Genomic DNA, 21,802 nt, shown 5'->3' on the forward strand with positions numbered 1-21,802 from the left:
TCACACTTGCAACTGCATTATTTTAGTTTTGCTACTTTTATTTTAAACCTTAAAATTATTACATTTTTTTCTCAATAGATTTGTAGAGATTAAGGGTGATATTTAATATTCATTAAAATACTCAACATCCACCCTGCTGAAATGTAGGTGTATGAGAAGGGGCAGACATACCATTGATGCAACCTGTGCAGCTGCATAGGGGCCCAAGAGGTTGGAGGCCATTTCTACTTCTAAAACAGATGGAATTATGAATTTTGATGAGTTATTGGTTGAAAAGAGCCTATATACTGTTCCTGCACAGGGGCAATTTTCTGTCTGTGTCCGCCAGTATGTATGAATGAATATTTATCACTATTTTGTACCTAAACAATATTCTTCACAAAAAGGTACGGTTCCATTTGCATTTTGCACAGACGAGTGCAATCCAATAAAACATCGGATTGCTCTCACTCTAGTGCAAAACTATGGGGCACTGTCTATATGCGATTGATTTCTCATGCCATAGCAGCATGCAGAATTAATCGCAGCAAGTCTCAGCTCAAGCACCGCCATACAAGTCTATAGCAGAGTGTGCAACATCGCACTGCACTCACATGTAATCTCAGTGCAGTGTGACATATGCAGAGACAGGCAGTGGAGGAGATGGGGAGAAAGTGCTCCCTCCCTCTTGACTTAGCATTATGATTCCCCAGGTAGCTACGAGTTTGTAGACACCATACATGTATAATTTTACTTTTATCTAAGTGGTGAAAAAAAATCAAAAGTTTGTAAACAAAAAAAAAAAGAATAGCGCTTTTGTTGCTTTTTTCTGAGACCCCTAGCATTCTCATTTTTCGGGGCTCATTGAAGGCTTATTTTTATTGTCTTGAGCTGGCATTTTCATTTATATCACTTTTGGATAGATGCAACGTTTCGATTGCTGATGCATTTTAATGCAATGTTGACCAGAAAAAAAGGAATTTTGACCGATAAGATTAATTGATTTTATTTTTTTATAGATTGGACACTTCTGAATGTGGCAATACAAAATATGAGTATTTTTTTGTTTTATTTTCAATGGGGCAAATGGAGGGTAATTTGAAATTTTAGGTTTTTTGGATTTTTGAAATATTTTTTAAAACTCTTTTTTTACATTTTTTTATTGATTTTACTAGTCCCCGCTTTATCAATACACAGATTGATTGCTTTGATCAGCTGAAATGCTGATCTCCTGTGAATGTCAGCACTCGGTCGACATTCACAGGAAACACGTTATGGCAGCAATAGGGGCCATCACCCTACAATGCTATGGTAGCCCATTGGCGCCCCTCGATAATGTCATGAGTCCGTCGATGGCGGCGGAATGTGGTGTAATCCCCGCCAGAGCTGATCAGTTTGGCACACATGTGGTGGGCCACACAAGCCCGTATTAAAGGGCCTTCCATGACCAATGAAGACTATCATTGGTCGTGAAGGGGTTAAATAGACTTTTTAGTTTGATAAAAAGAAATAAATAAGAAACACACTTACAAAAGATCGGTTGTACTTACATAATTTTAACAATATAAATCTTTATTATGTAGCAAACACAAAACACAAAAGCATAGTCAAGACAAGTAAAGTTATTTAAAAATGCACCCAATGTATAAAAATGTTACATAAACTGAACAAAAATATAAACACAACACTTTTGTTTTTGCTCTCATTTTTCATGAGCTGAACTCAAAGCTCTAACACTTTTCTATGTGCACAGAAATAAATGTGCACAGAAATGTGCCCTTTTTCTCTCAAATATTGTTCAGAAATATTTCTTAGGCCCCCTTCACACGCATGTGCCTCCAGTACGTGTTTGGCATTTTTCTCACGTACCGGAGACACGTACAGTTAGGTCCAGAAATATTTGGACAGTGACACAATTTTCGCGAGTTGGGCTCTGCATGCCACCTCATTGGATTTGAAATGAAACCTCTACAACAGAATTTAAGTGCAGATTGTAACGTTTAATTTGAAGGTGTGAACAAAAATATCTGATAGAAATTGTAGGAATTGTACACATTTCTTTACAAACACTCCACATTTTAGGAGGTCAAAAGTAATTGGACAAATAAACCAAACCCAAACAAAATATTTTTATTTTCAATTTTTTGTTGCGAATCCTTTGGAGGCAATCACTGCCTTAAGTCTGGAAGGCATGGACATCACCAAACGCTGGGTTTCCTCCTTCTTAATGCTTTGCCAGGCCTTTACAGCCGCAGCCTTCAGGTCTTGCTTGTTTGTGGGTCTTTCCGTCTTAAGTCTGGATTTGAGCAAGTGAAATGCATGCTCAATTGGGTTAAGATCTGGTGATTGACTTGGCCATTGCAGAATGTTCCACTTTTTTGCACTCATGAACTCTTGGGTAGCTTTGGCTGTATGCTTGGGGTCATTGTCCATCTGTACTATGAAGCGCCGTCCGATCAACTTTGCGGCATTTGGCTGAATCTGGGCTGAAAGTATATCCCGGTACACTTCAGAATTCATCCGGCTACTCTTGTCTGCTGTTATGTCATCAATAAACACAAGTGACCCAGTGCCATTGAAAGCCATGCATGCCCATGCCATCACGTTGCCTCCACCATGTTTTACAGAGGATGTGGTGTGCCTTGGATCATGTGCCGTTCCCTTTCTTCTCCAAACTTTTTTCTTCCCATCATTCTGGTACAGGTTGATCTTTGTCTCATTTGTCCATAGAATACTTTTCCAGAACTGAGCTGGCTTCATGAGGTGTTTTTCAGCAAATTTAACTCTGGCCTGTCTATTTTTGGAATTGATGAATGGTTTGCATCTCGATGTGAACCCTTTGTATTTACTTTCATGGAGTCTTCTCTTTACTGTTGACTTAGAGACAGATACACCTACATCACTGAGAGTGTTCTGGACTTCAGTTGATGTTGTGAACGGGTTCTTCTTCACCAAAGAAAGTATGCGGCGATCATCCACCACTGTTCTCATCCGTGGACGCCCAGGCCTTTTTGAGTTCCCAAGCTCACCAGTCAATTCCTTTTTTCTCAGAATGTATCCGACTGTTGATTTTGCTACTCCAAGCATGTCTCCTATCTCTCTGATGGATTTTTTCTTTTTTTTCAGCCTCAGGATGTTCTGCTTCACCTCAATTGAGAGTTCCTTAGACCGCATGTTGTCTGGTCACAGCAACAGCTTCCAAATGCAAAACCACACACCTGTAATCAACCTCAGACCTTTTAACTACTTCATTGATTACAGGTTAACGAGGGAGACGCCTTCAGAGTTAATTGCAGCCCTTAGAGTCCCTTGTCCAATTACTTTTGGTCCCTTGAAAAAGAGGAGGCTATGCATTACAGAGCTATGATTCCTAAACCCTTTCTCCGATTTGGATGTGAAAACTCTCATATTGCAGCTGGGAGTGTGCACTTTCAGCCCATATTATATATATAATTGTATTTCTGAACATGTTTTTGTAAACAGCTAAAATAACAAAACTTGTGTCACTGTCCAAATATTTCTGGACCTAACTGTACACACGTAGACATAGGTATTCCTAAGGTTTTGGACACACGTAAGTATTTGCGCACGAAACGTGTGTCCGTTCCGTCTTACGTGCGTCCGTATGTTTCTCACGCCGACATGTCCGTTTTCTCTCCGGCATCACGGGTGTCACACGGAACGCAACATGTCACACGTAACACACACGGACCACACGGATGTGTTCCGTGTGACACACACCGGAGTGAAGACATGTATCTGTGAGAAAAAAACAAAACATTTCTCACCTTCTCCTGCCCTCCTGTCTGTGCTGCTGCTTTCACTTGCTGCCGACCGCCGCTCATTATGCTTATTGAATATTCACTTCACTGCATCCGGAAGCAGCAGCAGTGGGGAGTTGGCAGGACCGGAGACCGAAGTTCAGCACCACGGACAGCGACGCCAGGGATATGGGGAGTAGAAAGTTCCTGTTCTCCATGTGTTATCACAGATAACACACGGAGAACACACGTAGCCCATAAACACGGGTCATGCAGGGCAAAACGCACCTCTGACACGTCCATGAAAAATATGCGTGGTTTTTCACGGACGTGTGAAGGGGGCCTTAATCTGATTTGTGTTGGCTGTATCAATACTAAATAGTATAATTTGGGTAAGTGAAGGGAGAATATTATAAGAAAAATTTAATTTTAAAAAAAATTTAATTTATAGGATAAAATAAATAAAAATGACCATGTGCATATGTCTTCATCCCTTTTGCTATGAAGCCCCTAAAAATTCATAAGTCACCTGCTTAGTTAAAGGAAGTCCACCTGTCTGCAATCTAAGTGGCATATGGTCTGCCAGTATATACACACACCTTTTGCGTTCTTTTCCATTTGCGTACCGCTTTCGATGCGAGAGCATCGGAAGCGATATACTAATGACCATATGCTGTGTGTGTCAGCCAAGGGTCATGGGACTGTGATGCAATCTTGAAATCGCATCACATCGCATCACAGCTACAGAGAAGAGGGAGGGAGCACTTTCACCCAATCTCCTCCATTGTCTGTCTCTGCATGCACCACACTGCAGTCGCATAACATGCGAGTGCAGTGCAATTTTACACACATGAGCCGAGACTCGGTGCAAAATGCATTCGTGTGGAAAAAAAACAGGACAGATGAAACTGTCTCATTGATTAACACTGGTGCGAGTGCAATCAAATATTTTATTGGATCGCACTCGCACCAGGAAATCGTGAGTGGAATAGAGCCCTTTCTGAAAGGCCACAGAAGCTGCAATACCAATAAGCAAGAGGCACCACAAGCAACAACATTAAGACCAAGAAGATCTCCAAACAAGTCAGACAAGTCAGAGACAAAGGCCATAGTCACACTTGTGAGTGCCTCGCATGTAACTCGCCAGAGTCTCTCATTGAATCACCCGGCTTGGCCGCACACTTTGCTGACAGGAGCGGGTCAGTTGCATGTATCTCTATGCAGCTGAGACACTCCTGTCCAGAAAGTGTGCAGCCATGCCGGGTGATTCAATGAGAGACTCGCGCAAGTTACACGCGAGGCACTCACAAATGTGACTCCGGCCAAAGTTGTTGAGTAGTACAAGTCAGGATTGGGTTCTAAAAAACCATCCCAATCTCTAATGATCCCCCTGAGCACCATCAAAACCATTATTAGCAAATGAAAAGAACATGGTAGCACAAAAAACTTTTCAATAGAGAGTCACCCACCCTAACTCTCAGCCCAGGCAAGAAGGGCATTAATCAGAGAAGCAGCATAGAGACCAAAGATAACACTTAAGGGGCTGCAGAGCTCCGAAGAAAACACTGAAGTATCTGTCCATATGACTACAAAATACTGTGCACTTCATAGAGCTGGCCTTTATGGAATAGTGTCTAGAAAAAGAAAACGTTTTACTTATTGCCAAAAATTGGAAGACTTGTTTTGAGTTTGCAAAAAGACATGTTGGAGACTCCCAAATGTGTGGAGGAAACACAAAAATGCCAAGGAGGGTGAATTCTTTCTCAATGCATTATAAGTAGATAGATAACAGCTAGATAGATTGATTTATTGTACAGCTATTAATCAAATAAATAAATAGATAATTTAATGTAAAAAAGCGATGTTGGGTCCCCTCTATTTTTGATAACCAACAGAGGTAAAACAAACAGCTATAAGGCCAGTTTCACACATCCGGCTTTTTGCCGTTTTGCCGGATCCGGCGCTCTCCCGTACAGATAATACAGTACAATGACAGCGCTGTAACTTCCGGGTCACATGCGCCGGTCACATGACAGCATGTGACCGGCGCTTGTTGCGCTGTCATTGTACTGTATTAACTGTACGGGAGAGCTCCGGATCCGGCAAAACGGCAAAAAGCCGGATGTGTGAAACCGGCCTAAGCCAATATTATCTGGCAGGGAAGGTCCATGGTAATTTAGCCCTTCCCAGCAGCTACTCAGAAGTAGAGCATCATAAGATGCTCCAATTCTGGTGCTTCTGCTCAGCTCTTGCCAATTGTTCTGGTGCATGGGCAATTGGGGTTATGGTTTTTGAGTTGATATCAGCTGTGACGTTTCAGCTGCCATCAAGCCCTGGTGTTAGTAATGGAGACATGTCTATTAGACATCCCCATTACTGACCCAGTAATTAGAAAAATAGACACACGTAAAAAAAAGTTTATTAAAGTAAACACACCTAAAACTTTCCATCATTCATCACTTTATTAAAACAAATATCCATTCAGGTCCAGGGAATCCGATGTAGTCTACAAATGGAAACTTGAGAAAAAATAAAAACATACAAATACAAAGAAATAAAACACTTAAAGGGAACCTGTCACCACTTTTCCGGTCTATAAGCTGCGGCCACCACCACTGGCCTCTTATATACAGCATTCTAACATGCTGTATATAAGAGGCCAGGCCGCTGTGTAGAACATAAACAACACTTTATAATACTCACCTAGAAGGTCGCTCTGGTGCACACCAGTCGGATGGGTGGCGCCGTTCTCCAGGACCTGCGCCTCCCATTTTGGCCATCTTGGTCTTCCTTATTCTGAAGCCGCGGTGCATGACACGTCTACATCATACACATGCGCCAGCTTTGAGGTCCTGCACAGGCAGCACTTGTAGTGCACCTGCGCAGGACTAGTGAGTGTGTATGACGTAGATGCATCATGCACAGCGGCTTCAGAATAAAAAAGACCAAGATGGCCAAAAGGGGAGGCACCGGTCCCGGAGAACGGCGCCACCCATCCGACTGTTGTGCACCAGAACGACCTTCTAGGTGAGTATTATAAAGTTTTTTTTATGTTCTACACAGCGGCCTGGCCTCTTATATACAGCATGTTAGAATGCTGTATATAAGAGCCCAGTGGTGGTGACCACAGCTTATATGCCGAAAAAATGGTGACAGGTTCCCTTTAAGACACTTTCCTTTGTTCACCCCTTTAAAAATTCCCCATCAGTTCCAATGCAGTCCAGAGAGAATCGGACAAAGTTTATGGAATCCAACAAAAAGTCTGTGGAAGATCATTCTGACACTCCATAAATTTGCTAACAGGCACTTACTGGTCATGCTGCGCTACACGAGACCCAGCACCTCCTGAAATGCGGTAATATCAGTAATATTCTTTGGAGTCACCAGGTGATACTGCACTGTGCATGACATGGTGACTCTGATAAATGACAACTTTACTGAGGTCACTGGTTTTCAGAGGTCTTTTGCAGTGCAAGGTGACCTGGTAGTGCCAGTTAACAAAGTGTCATGGACTTTGCTCATCAGATTTGCTCTGGACTATGTCGGACCTGTTGTTGGATTTTTTCTTTTTTGGGGGAATAAAATGGTTAACAAGGGAAGATGTTTTTTGCATTTTTCCCTTTGTGGACTACAACATATTCCCTGGGCTTGCTTTTTTGTTTTGTTTTTTTTTATAAAGTGGAGTTAACAAAGGAGGGGAAATGGGTTTGGGGGGTGTTTTATTTTCAATAAAGTATATTTTTGGGGCGTGTTTTTCCTGTTTTTGGATTACTGATAGACACGTCTCCATTACTAACACTAGGGCTTGATGCTAGCTGTGTTTTTGGACAATTTACACCTGATATCTACCCCAAAAACCATTAATCTCACGATTATTTACTGTAAGTTCTTGCCTGTGTCCTGAGGAAGGAAGCTGTGACCTCCGAAACGCGTTGACCTGTGCATAAATAGTAAAGACATGGAATAATTTATTACATCCCGGGGTGGTGATAGCGGGGCAGGATACCCGGTTCCTTTTTCTGAGTTTACTCTAAAGTGGACTTCATGGAAGACGACCAAGTAGGACACCATTGTTGAAAAAAACATAAAAAAGACATACTGTAATTTGCCAAACTACATGTTGACAAGCCACAAAGCTTCTGGGAGAATGCCCTATGGATAGATGAGACAAAAATGGAACTTTTTGGCAAGGCACCTCAGCTCTATGTTCACAGATGGAAAAATGAAGCATATCAAGAACAGAACACTGTCCCTACTGTGAAACATGGAGGAGGCTCAGTAATGATCTGAGAAAGCTTTGATGCATCTGGCACAGGGTGGTTTGAATCTGTACACGGTACAATGAAACTCAAGACTATCAAGGAATTCTAGAGAGAAATGTACTGCCGAGTGTCAGAAGGCTTGGTCTCAGTCGCAAGGCATAGATCTTGCAACAGGATAATGTCCCAAAACACACAGTTAAAAACACCCAAGAATGGCTAAGAGGAAAACATTGGACTATTCTGAAGTGGCCTTCTATGAGCTCTGACCTAAATCCTATTGAGCATCTTTGGAAAGAGCTGAAACATGCCATCTGGAAAAGGCAACCGTCAACCACGAGACAACTGGAGCAGTTTGCTCTTGAAGAATGGGCCAAAATACCGTCGAGAGGTGCAGAAGTCTCATTGACAGTTACAGGAATCATTTGATTGCAGTGATTGCCTCAAAACATTGTGCAACAAAATATTAAGTTAAGGAGGAACCATCATTTCTATCAGGTCTATTTCATGAGTTTTATTTTTTAAAATATTCTGTAGAAGCAGAAAAGCAGCAATGTCTGACTTTCATTTGTTCATTTCAAAGATTTTTTATTTATTATTACTTTTGTCAGCGTCAAGTTATTTCTATGACCGTTGTGCGTTTTTCTTTCATTAAACGAGGGGTACTAACTATTTTGACCACGTGTGTATATGTCCCCATGCTTATATATACACTACTCACAAAAAGTTAGAGGTATTTTTGGCTTTTGGGTGAAATTTCAGGATGTTCCTAAAATGCCCTCTAACTAGTGATGAGCGAGCATGCTTGTTACTACTCGGTACTCGCACGAGTATCACTGTACTCGGGCTACTCGGCGGGTACCGAGTAATTTTGCAATACTCGTGCTTTACTCGTGGTCTTCATCCCTGCATGTTGGCGCTCTTTTGAGAGCCAGCCCTCATGCAGGGATTGGCTGGCAGACCACTGCAATGCCACAGCCCTGTTAGTTGTGGAATTGCAGTGATTGGCTGTCCTGCACAGCGTGACCGAGCCTTTATACCGGCCGGCGCGCTGTGCTCTGTACACAGCCATCTCATATTCCCTGCTTTCCACGCCCACAGGCGCCTATGATTGGTTGCAGTGAGACACGCCCCCACGCTGAGTGACAGGTGTCACACTGCACCCAATCACAGCAGCCGGTGGGCGGGTCTATACTGTGCAGTAAAATAAATAAATAAATAATTAAAAAAAACGGCGTGCGGTCCCCCCAATTTTAATACCAGCCAGATAAAGCCATACAGCTGAAGGCTGGTATTCTCAGGATGGGGAGCTCCACGTTATGGGGAGCCCCCCACCCTAACAATGTCAGTCAGCAGCTGCCCAGAATTGCCGCATACATTATATGCGACAGTTCTGGGGCTGTACCCGGCTCTTCCCGATTTACCCTAGTGCGTTGGCAAATCGGGGTAATAAGGAGTTAATGGCAGCCCATAGCTGCCACTAAATCCTAGATTAATCATGTCAGGCGTCTCCCCGAGATTCCTTCCATGATTAATCTGTAAATTACAGTTAAAAAACACACACACCCGAAAAATCCTTTATTAGAAATAAAAAACACTAACAAAGTCCCTCATTACCAATTTATTAACCCCGACAAACCCTCCATGTCCGGCGTACTCCACGGACTCCGGCGTCGCGTCCAGCTCTGCTGCATGGAAGTGACAGGAGCTGCAGAAGACACCGCCGCTCCGGTCACCTCCACGCAGCTAATGAAGGGAATAGCGCGATCAGCTGCTGTCAGTCAGGTAACTCCCGGCCACCGCTGGATCCAGCGGTGGCCGCGATTAACCTCAGTGACAGCAGCTGATCGCTATACTCACCTCAGTTGGTGCATGGAGCTGACTGGAGCGGCGGTGAGTAGCACGATCAGCTGAGCTGTCACTGAGGTTACCCGCGGCCACCGCTGCATCCACCGCTGGATCCAGGTAACCTCAGTGACAGCTCAGCTGATCGCTATACTCATCTCATTAGCTGCGTGGAGGTGACCGGAGCGGCGGTGTATTCTGCAGCTCCTGTCACTTCCATGCAGCAGAGCTGGACGCGACGCTGGAGGACTGTGGAGTACGCCGGACATGGAGGGTTTGTCGGGGTTAATAAATTGGTAATGAGGGACTTTGTTAGTGTTTTTTATTTCTAATAAAGGATTTTTCGGGTGTGTGTGTTTTTTAACTGTAATTTACAGATTAATCATGGAAGGAATCTCGGGGAGACACCTGACATGATTAATCTAGGATTTAGTGGCAGCTATGGGCTGCCATTAACTCCTTATTACCCCGATTTGCCAACGCACTAGGGTAAATCGGGAAGAGCCGGGTACAGCCCCAGAACTGTCGCATCTAATGTATGCGGCAATTCTGGGCGGCTGCTGACTGATATTGTTAGGGTGGGGGGCTCCCCATAACGTGGAGCTCCCCATCCTGAGAATACCAGCCTTCAGCCGTATGGCTTTATCTGGCTGGTATTAAAATTGGGGGGACCGCACGCCGTTTTTTTTAATTATTTAATTATTTATTTCACTGCACAGTATACACACACCGGCTGCTGTGATTGGGTGCAGTGAGACACCTGTCACTCAGTGTGGGAGCGTGTCTTACTGCAACCAATCATAGGCGCCGAAAAGCAGGAAAGCAGGGAATAGGAGATTGATTAATGAGCGGCCGGCTTTTTCAAAAGAGGAAAAGCCACCGGAGTTTGAACAGCTGTGCAGCGCCGCGGCAGTGATCGGGGAACGGTAAGTAAGAGAGAGGGGGGAGAATGACCGACAGACTGTGAGAGGGGGACAGACAAGACAGAGAGAGACAGACCGACGGACTGAGGGAGATAGAATAAAAAAAAAAAAATGACCGACATCGCTAGTAAAAAGCACAAAACGTGCGTTTTGGACATCGGAGTGCCACACAAGGTTTTCATGTAAAATCTTTCATGTATTAATCTCAAAAAGTAACATACACCAGCTCTATCTCACTATTGGGTATGTGCCCTTAACATTTCCGCCATGAAAATTCATTTTGGTGTCATTTTGGAAGGTTTTCTGGTGAGTCCGTAAAAATGGCGTAAAACTTGGACAAAATTGTTCACAGCTGTGACTTTTGAGTGATAAATGCTTCAAGGGGTCTTCCCCATGCTGATGCCATGTCATTTGAGCACTCTTCTGAGACTTTTGTGACATTTTTAGGGTTTCTACATGCTGCCGGGGGGTCATTTCACAAAAATACTCGGGTCTCCCATAGGATAACATTGGGCTCGGTGCTCGGGCCGAGTACACGAGTATCTTGGGAGGCTCGGCCCGAGCTTCGAGCACCCGAGCTTTTTAGTACTCGCTCATCACTACCTCTAACCTTTTCAGATGAATTTAATGTGACCTTCTTTTGAATGCACATGTCCAACAATTCAATGTTTCAGTACTTTTTGCACAACTTGCTGTTATCTAACAAGGAGCCTACAACAATTCACAACAGGTGTTTGAGCTATGAATCGGCCAATAAACAATAAATTTTGCGGTTCAATTATAAATGAAATTTCAACAGTCCTCCTCACTATGCTGGTACAATTATGAGATCATGAAACCAAGACAACGCCTAACAATTTATCAACAGTACCTCCCCATTACAAGGCTTCAAGTGGGATGCTCTGAGATGAAAGTGACCACTGAGCTTAGATTGTTACAGAGGGTCATCAGCAGATTGCAACAAAGATACAGATTGAATGAAGGAATCAAATAAATGTATAGAAGTGGACATCCTTTTGCCACATCCCAAACTGATCATTGCTTCATTGTGAACAATGCCCTTTGCATTCAGATGATGAATGCCACCCAACTCCAGGCACATTAAAAAGAGGTGAAAGGCATCCAAGTGTCACGTCAGATCATGTGAAACCATTTACATCAGTGAGGGCTGTGTGCTAGATGACCTGCAAAGGTAACTGATCATACCAACAGGCATGGAAATATCCACGCTTTACAAAGGAGCAGTGGGCCTTAATGGTGCTCACTTGTAAAAGTCGATTCACGCTGAGCAGAAATGATGACTACAAAAAATCTTTTAGATATCACAGAGAGCGCTATGCATCAGCCACTATTGTCACCAGATGAGCTTTTGGGAGTGGTGGTCTTACAGTGTGGGAATGTGTATCTAGTCAATACAGAACTGCCCTACACTTTGTGAATGGTAAAGTGACAAGCCCCTACTACTTGAATGACACCATTAATCTAGAAATTGTGCCTCTGCATTAACAACACAAACCTAATTTCATCTTCATGCATTTCAATGCTCCAGCTCATCAAGGTCACATCATCAGACTGATGGAGACTAGGGTATTTTAAATGCAGTCGCTTGCAGACCTGAATCTCAGGTCGTAGAATATGTATGGGATTAGCAGAGTTCCAGTGTGGAGGCTCCCAGAACCTCAATGATCTGAGGGTCACCCTTCATGAAGAGTGGGATGCCATACCTCAACAGACAATAAAAACTTATGAACAATATGAGACATTGCTGTCAAGCTGTAATTAATGCTCAAGTCCATGTGACAAGTTATTGAGACATTGACTTTTTTGGTGGGTGTTGTTAAAGGGAATTTACCTACCACTGTTGTTGGCTTTTGTTTCAATAAATTGTTTCAGTTGCGGAAATCACTATAGCATGCTTCTACTTAAATGCAGTACTTTTGTGATAAAATATTACTGTAGTATGATACAGGTAAAATATATCTTTGTACCGTGTTAGCCAGTAGAGATAAAAAAAAAGCTTGTTTAAAAGAACTGAGAGTCCTCAGTAGTTGATACCTTTTAATGGCTAACTGAAAAGATGGTAATAATAGCAAGCTTTCGAGACTACTCAGGTCTCTTCATCAGGCATGGTATAACACAAAATCTGAAGAGTCGCATATTTATACACAACAGGAGATAGAATAGTGCAGTGAAAAACCCCCAAAAAAACAAGTTATGTGAAGCAGAACTATCACTATGGCAGGGGGGCAAACTGTTGTGGCCATAAATATTGTTGTGGTTCAAAGATAAGCAGTGTGAAAGTTTTATTGTTATTTGATTGGGGTCTGGTCAGGGCTGTGATGCCCCCGGATGCTCTGAAGAGCACATTTCTTAATTGATGTAAAAAGACATAAATCCATGTGACACATTCATTCCTGCTCTGAATGTGTCAAAGGTCATCATAAACTGTAGTGTGAACTTTTTAAGTTTTCCATTAATTTCACCAGGAATCCAAATATTCCTAACTTTTTTTGATAACTGCAAGCCCCCATCCTGTTCTATATGTTCCCATCCTGGTATATATTTCCCCTTCTTGGTAAATTTGTCCCCATCCTTGCATAAATGTCCCCTTCCAGGTATATATGCCTCCGTCTTCATCCTGGTACAGTGTATACAAGGCCATCCACATTTTATATATATATATATATATATATATATATATATATATATATATATATACACTAGCTGTACTACCCGGGTTAATAACTGCTGTTGACAAAATAGAATGCATTGACAAAAATGTATTCTGCACACAAAAACCACAAAAAAATAGATATAAATGTAATTATAATGTCTGTCTTCTTCTCTGTATATATCTCTGTGTTTCTCTCTTTATCTCTTTGTCTGTCTATCTCTCTCCCTGTCTGTCTCTGACTGTCTCTGTCTCCGTCTGTCTCAATCTCTTTCCCTGTCTGTCTATCTATCTCTGTCACTTTCCCTGTCTGTCTGTTTCCCTGTCTGTCTCTTTCCCTTTCTTTCCCTGTCTGTCTCTTTCCCTCTTTCCCTGTCTGTCTCTTTCCCTCTTTGCCTCTGTCTCTTTCCCTGTGTCTGTTTCTTTGTCTGTCTCTTTACCTGTCTTTGTCTGTCTCTTACCCTGTCTGTCTCTTGCCCTCTCTTTCCCTCTCTGTCTGTTTTCCTGTGTCTGTCTCTGTCTCTTTGTCTGTGTCTGTCTCTTTACCTGTCTATGTCTGTCTCTTAACCTGTCTCTCTCTTTCCCTGTCTGTCTCTTTCCCTGTCAGTCTGTCTTTTTGTCTGTTTGTCTTTTTGTCTGTGTCTGTCTCTTACCCGGTCTATATCTGTTTCTTACCCATTCTGTGTCTGCCTCTTTCCCTGTCTGTGTCTGCCTCTTTCCCTGTCCCTGTCTGTCTCTTTCCCTGGCTGCATTGTGACATGCCAACATTCCATTTAAGGGCATGGCTGCGCATTCTTCTGAAGTTCTGGCTGCACTGTGGCTCCTAGCTCCATTCGCTTTAATGGAGGCAAGTTTTTTGGTGAATAACTGTAAAGCGTGGGGTTAAAATTTCCCCTCAAAACATAGCCTATGATGCTCTCGGGGTCCAGAAGTGCGAGTGTGCAAAATTTTGTGGCTGTAGCTGCGACGGTGCAGATGCCAGTCCCGGACATACACACACACACACGCATAAACATACATACACACATTCCGCTTTATATGTTAGATATATGTCCCTATCCTGGGTCAATCATGGCTTATTTTTCCCCATCCTTATATGTATTTCTCCCTCCTTATTCTGGGCTCCTTCCAGGTATTTATAGTCCCTGTTTTGTCTCTGACTCATAAAAAAACAACAACTTTCTATTACTCAATTTCCCTGGCTCCCAGTTCATATGGAGTCCTTTTCTGTAGCCAGTGCAATGGCTGGGAGCTGACATTGATGTCATGTGTTGCCACAGTAGGCACAACAATGTCATGCGCCCCATCCACAGGCACACCAACGTCAGCTGCCCACCACTGTTTAGCCAGCAGCATGTATTGCAGTGCAGTGACCCAAATGCATTTCAGCCGGATGTGCATCTTCCGGCGCATATCCAGCTGAAATAGGAGTCTGGGGTTGGCAGGCCCCCTGCAACCCTGGGCCCAGTCGTAACATCTGCTACCGTGATCGTTGCAGGGTCACACAGACACACAGTATGTACGAAAACACAAAGGTGGGAAGATCAACAGAGATTTTAATGTGTATGCGCCTGACCGTGTCCCTGGTATGTGTGAAAACATCTACCACACATACTGGAAACAGTGATGTGTAAAGGGGGTCTAATAAAGTGCTGTGCATAGGCACTGTAACATTCGTTTGAGTCATGTTGCACATATTTACTTCCTGGAATGTTTAGTGCCACTCAACCAGGGGACTTTGGAATTACTATTAGGCTTGATTGTATCACTCCTAACTTTAACCCCTGAGTTAGGCTGTCCTGTGTTTAATCTCTTAAACCTCTGGCTCTCACTGTCAAATAAAGTACTCTTTCTTTTGTCTATATCTCAGCATGAATCAAAGCCTGGCTGCATGATTGAAGCTAGGTATACCTTTAAAATATACTTTAAACATCTGGACGGGGACTATAGACAAGTCTGCCTGCCACCACCCGAGTCTGGCTTATCTGAGCACTGCATCAGGTGACAAAAAATGTATAATTGGTAGAGAAAGGATGAACATGATGGACTTTTTTTAAACTTGAATGATGAACTTGATGGTATTTTTTTTTAACCTATGTAACTATGTTTGTAACGATGTATATACCTGACTATAATCGGGCAGTCAGGCTCTGATTCAGACTGCGGTTTGGGCAGCATGAATCAGGTGACAGGCCATTTTAAATATAGTTCCATTTCTTTGTGAATATTTGACCCAAAATCATAGTATTTGTCACATTGAGGCTTTTGAATGCATCGCTGACTGTCATGGCCATGTCAGGATTTGTGGAAACTCCAGATTCTTGCACTCTGCCTTCTAACTTCTCTGATGTTTGTGTTCAGCACAGGGAGAGTCAAGCATCGACCCACAGACGTCTAGTTCATAGGCAGGCTAACGTGAGGTAATCTCTTCTGGCATGCTTGTAATCTTCTTCAGTCACATACTATTGGAGAACCAGTTATATTCATTCCCCTCTTACAGTGCCTACAAGTAGTATTCAACCCCCTGCAGATTTAGCAGGTTTGATAAGATGCAAATAAGTTAGAGCCTGCAAACTTCAAACAAGAGCAGGATTTATTAACAGATGCATAAATCTTACAAACCAACAAGTTATGTTGCTCAGTTAAATTTTAATAAATTTTAAACATAAAAGTGTGGGTCAATTATTATTCAACCCCTAGGTTTAATATTTTGTGGAATAACCCTTGTTTACAATTACAGCTAATAATCATCTTTTATAAGACCTGATCAGGCCGGCACAGGTCTCTGGAGTTATCTTGGCCCACTCCTCCATGCAGATCTTCTCCAAGTTATCTAGGTTCTTTGGGTGTCTCATGTGGACTTTAATCTTGAGCTCCTTCCACAAGTTTTCAATTGGGTTAAGGTCAGGAGACTGACTAGGCCACTGCAACACCTTGATTTTTTCCCTCTTGAACCAGGCCTTGGTTTTCTTGGCTGTGTGCTTTGGGTCATTGTCTTGTTGGAAGATGAAATGACGACCCATCTTAAGATCCTTGATGAAGGAGCGGAGGTTCTTGGCCAAAATCTCCAGGTAGGCAGTGCTATCCATCTTCCCATGGATGCGGACCAGATGGCCAGGCCCCTTGGCTGAGAAACAGCCCCACAGCATGATGCTGCCACCACCATGCTTGACTGTAGGGATGGTATTCTTGGGGTCGTATGTAGTGCCATCCAGTCTCCAAACGTCACGTGGTTGGCACCAAAGATCTCAATCTTGGTCTCATCAGACCAGAGAACCTTGAACCAGTCTGTCTCAGAGTCCTCCAAGTGATCATGAGCAAACTGTAGACGAGCCTTAACATGACACTTTGAAAGTAAAGGTACCTTACGGGCTCGTCTGGAACGGAGACCATTGCGGTGGAGTACGTTACTTATGGTATTGACTGAAACCAATGTCCCCACTGCCATGAGATCTTCCCAGAGCTCCTTCCTTGTTGTCCTTGGGTTAGCCTTGACTCTTCGGACAAGCCTGGCCTCGGCACGGGTGGAAACTTTCAAAGGCTGTCCAGGCCGTGGAAGGCTAACAGTAGTTCCGTAAGCCTTCCACTTCCGGATGATGCTCCCAACAGTGGAGACAGGTAGGCCCAACTCCTTGGAAAGGGTTTTGTACCCCTTGCCAGCCTTGTGACCCTCCACGATCTTGTCTCTGATGGCCTTGGAATGCTCCTTTGTCTTTCCCATGTTGACCAAGTATGAGTGCTGTTCACAAGTTTGGGGAGGCTCTTAATTAATCAGAAAAGGCTGGAAAAAGAGATAAGTAATCCAAACATGTGAAGCTCATTGTTCTTTGTGCCTGAAATACTTCTTAATACTTTAGGGGAACCAAACAGAATTCTGGTGGTTTGAGGGGTTGAATAATAAATGACCCTCTGAATAAACTTTTCACCATTTAAAAAAAGAAAAAAAAAGAAATAACATTCTTTTTTGCTGCAGTGCATTTCACACTTCCAGGCTGATCTACAGTCCAAATGTCACAATGCCAAGTTAATTCCGAATGTGTAAACCTGCTAAATCTGCAGGGGGTTGAATACTACTTGTAGGCACTGTATATAGACTGACTGGACACTTCCTTTAGTGCCAGCTGTTGCTTGTCTATACTGGTCTGGAGAGGTGGTTTGTTTCAGAATTACAAGTGGCTGTACTGCATTATTGCTGTGAGTGGTTGTGGAGTTGTCTTTTTGTTGCTACCTTCTCTTGCTTTTCTCCTTGGCTTACTATTTTTTCCTCTCAGTTTGCAGTGTGTCTGAGTTTCTGTTTTTCCCTCTGTGTCTAAATCTGTGCTTCCATCACACTTATGTCCCTTCTTTCCCTGTGGCGGGGAACAGATTAGTTCTGACCAGAAGACTAGCCAGGGAAGAGACTCAGGCATCTCCACTATTAGGGGTAACACTTTGGACAGGGATAGCCTATGGTCCCCTAGCATGAGGGACAGTAAAGGAGCTCCCTGTCCCCCGCTATCCTGCAGACACATGGGGACAGTATGGTATTATATTGTAAAGTAAACTAACTGTATTTCTATGTTGAGAAACTCAGTTGTAACACAATAGAGGAACAAAACGTAAAGAATTATAATTATAATTACATAACAGTGCAGCAAATTAAATGAACCAATAATAAGTGCCCTAAAGTAAAATTTTCCCTTCCTGCCACACACACTATATTTGGTATGAATATATTATAATAGGAAGAAGTAAACAAAATAAATAAATGTACTTGTAATACATTCACGGAAGGAACTGAATCCAGTTGAGCAACAGTCACACATATTACTTGTGGCTCAAGTCATCAAAAATGCCCCATTAAAAATGTATGACTTCTGTGACTGGTGCCTCATATTTAATTCCCTTTCATCAACTTGCAATTGTTTCTTTCATTGGTAGCCAATTTGCCTGATGCGAGAAGAAATAAACTGTACCAGCAAATTCCTGCCTTAGGTAAACAAAGAAAATTAATTACTTGAAAAGATGTCACAGCATAAGAGCATTCATTTTCACTTTTAGGCACTTAAGTTTTAAAAGTTAATTCTAACTGTTGTAAATAAATGGTTTATATCTATCAGTCTGTATCATAAAGGATATGTAAAAGAATGGTTCATCGGATGTTGTCAACCTGGAAAGGTCAACACATATAGGTGATCAACCATTTTAGTTGTCTCTAAGCCCACAAATTATAGTTCTAATGGTTTTTGGAACACATTTAAGGCAGAGGATGGATTGTCCTTGAAATTATGTATTAAGTTCCATTAATTTGTGATATCATATGAAACTAGTGGAATGAAGAACCTGGGACAAATCCCTCCAACTAAATTCTAAAAAAAAATACTTTTTCCAATGAATATAAACTGGATAGGTCTTATGGTTATAACAGTTATAGAGATCTTTTTATTTTATTCATATATTTAAGTACTACAAAAGTGTTGTAAATGGCTTATTGTAATGATTTTCTATAACATGAATTCCATCCTATACAGAGATTACAATATTAATATGTTTCAGGATGACCAATGTTAAAATATTGAAATATGATGTCCTAACTCTATGGAAACTAGTAATGCATTCTGAAAACCCCAAAATACAACCTAAGGTAACAATTATGAAGAAAATGTAAAAAGTAACTTACTTAGATCAAGCAAGTCCTAATATAAAAAAGATCACTCGTAAAAAAAACAAATAGACTGTCTCACAGCTTGTCCTAGTATAGTTATGGTACATGAAATGACAAGTAGTCCAAGTCAAGAGCAGTGCATATAGTACAGGTATCCAGCAGTATAGTGCATGTAGTACCGGTAGAGGGCAGTACAGAATATGTGGTACTGGTGGAGAGCTGTACAGAATATGTAGCACTGATAGAGAGCAGTACAGAATATGTAGTAACGGTGGAGTTCAGTACAGAATATGTGGCACTGGTGGAGAGCAGTATAGAATATATAGTACCGGTGGAGAGCAGTATAGTATATGTAGTACCGGTGGAGAGCAGTATAGAATATGTAGCACTGGTGGAGAGCAGTACAGAATATGTAGTACTGGTGGGGAGCAGTACAGAATATGTAGTACTGGTGGAGAGCAGTACAGAATATGTAGTACCAATGGAGAGCAGTACATAATATGTAGTACTGGTGGAGTTCAGTACAGAATATGTAGCACTGGTGGAGAGCAGTACAGAATATGTAGTACCGGTGGAGAACAGTATAGAATATGTAGTACCGATGGAGACCCATACAGAATATGTAGTACCAATGGAGAGCAGTATAGAATATGTAGTACCGGTGGAGTGCAGTACAGAATATGTAGCACTGATGGAGAGCAGTACAGAAAATGTAGTAACGGTGGAGAGCAGTATAGAATATGTAGCACTGGTTGAAAGCAGTACAGAGTATGTAGTACCGATGGAGAGCAGTATAGACTATGTAGCACTGGTGGAGAGTACTACAGAATATGTAATACCGATAGAGAGCAGTACATAATATGTAGCACTCGTGAGAGCAGTACAGAATATGTAGTACCGGTGGAGAGCAATATAGAATATGTAGTACCGACGGAGAGCAGTACAGAATATGTAGTACCGGTGGAGAGCAGTATAGAATATGTAGTACCGGTGGAGAGCAGTACAGAATATGTAGTACCAGTGAAGTGCAGTACAGAATATGTAGTACCAATGGAGAGCAGTACAGAATATGTAGTATTGGTGGAGAGTAGTACGGAATATGTAGTACCAATGGAGAGCAGTACAGCATATGTAGTACCGGTGGAGAGTAGTACGGAATATGTATTACTGATGGAGAGCAGTACAGAATACATAGTACTGGTGGAAAGTAGTATACAATATGTAGTACCAATAGAGAGCAGTACACTGTATGTAGTACAGGTAGATTGCAGTGCAGTATACTTAGTACAGTAAAGCACAGAAAAGCACATATAGTAAAGGTAGAGATGAATTTCAATACATTAAGTCAAGGAAGAGTGCAATACTGGACATGTATTCCAAGTAGGGATCTGGACTGTTTATGAAGACAAGTATCAATCAGTAGAGGATTACTGTGACTCAGTGATTAACTCTGCAGCGCTGTGTTGCGTTAAATGCCAGCAAAGAAAACATCTGTAAGGATTTTGTATATTCTCCCTGTGTTTGTGTGGGTTTCTTCAGACTGCTCTGGCTTCCTCCCACACCCAAAAGATATACTGATAGGGAATTTAGATTGTGAGCCTCAATGGAGACAGTGATGATGATGTATGCAAAATGATGGAGAATATGATGGTGCTATATGAGCAAGCATAATAAATAATAAATAAGTAGTGCAGGGACAGGACAGCACAAGTAGTCCATACGTGCTGAAAATATTTAAAACATATTTGGTTTGTGTCTGTAAAATTGCAATACAGTATATCAAAATACAGTCATTTGCCTCATGTAATAAATACTGCAAAGAAAAATATAAATTTGTCAGTTTTCAGACATGACACCTGAGCTAAAAATGTAATAAAAAGTAATAAAATTGTCATAAATACCACAAGTGGAACTAATAAAGATTAAAGCTCACCAGCAAGGTTGACCGAGTGTGGTTGCCTTTTTTTTATATATAAGAGATAATGGGAAGTTGAATACTACTACATACTATATGTTATTATACAGCATTATCAACTATTTGTTAAAGATTTCATAGCTGAGTGGTCATTTTATTTAGGAAGTGAAAATAACCCTTCATTCAAAAGGGTTATTCCTCTGCATTCAGCCCATAAAAATCGTATTAGAAAATTAAAGCAGCTATCAAGATTTTAACCCATTTTGTCTTATTTAACCTTTGCAAAGTTATGAATCCTGGTAAAATGTGTCACCTTATTTTGCTTTTTTCTTTTTCAATTAGCATGCTGAAAATGCTCTTTTACAAGATGCCTTGAGCTGCAGCTCAAGCAGTAATTTGAACTCAAACAGTTTTTTTTTAACTAGAGCTGCTGTTCAAAGGCGCTTGTAAAAGAGCAGGTTAAAATAAGCCCTTTCATCGTGGTGTTTGAAAGAGCAAAATAAAGTGATGACCTATATAATAAAATAAACTATCCAGAACCAAAATCCCATTCACTCTTTGGCATTGAGTACAACGAGCACTAAATGACAAAAAGAGGAATACAAGGTACTTAACCTTACAAGATGATGATGCCAAACAATTGAATAGGGAAAACGTGGCAGTCACCATTCCTTAAAAGTCTTTTTATTCAAGATTAGTGATAGGGAAACTCGCAGATATCCGGGATCGGTGGGACTAACTGGACTTAAAAAGAAAAATTGGTTGCGGTCCGGAATTGATCCCGGATATCTGGCCAGACACCAGA

The 21,802-nt window shown here is 41.8% G+C and overlaps 1 long non-coding RNA gene across 1 annotated transcript in view; it reads left to right on the forward strand.

Moving 5' to 3' along the window:
- LOC142290146 (uncharacterized) overlaps positions 1–18,394 on the forward strand; it is a 60,574-nt gene extending 42,180 nt beyond the window's left edge. The window contains exons 2-3 of the long non-coding RNA XR_012750220.1: positions 15,800–15,858; positions 18,359–18,394. This is a non-coding gene — a long non-coding RNA (uncharacterized LOC142290146). The remainder of the gene's footprint in view (positions 1–15,799; positions 15,859–18,358) is intronic.
- The last annotated feature ends 3,408 nt before the right edge of the window (positions 18,395–21,802 follow it).

This window comes from Anomaloglossus baeobatrachus, chromosome 2 (assembly GCF_048569485.1).
Source record: "Anomaloglossus baeobatrachus isolate aAnoBae1 chromosome 2, aAnoBae1.hap1, whole genome shotgun sequence".
In the NCBI taxonomy this organism is placed as follows: domain Eukaryota; kingdom Metazoa; phylum Chordata; class Amphibia; order Anura; family Aromobatidae; genus Anomaloglossus; species Anomaloglossus baeobatrachus.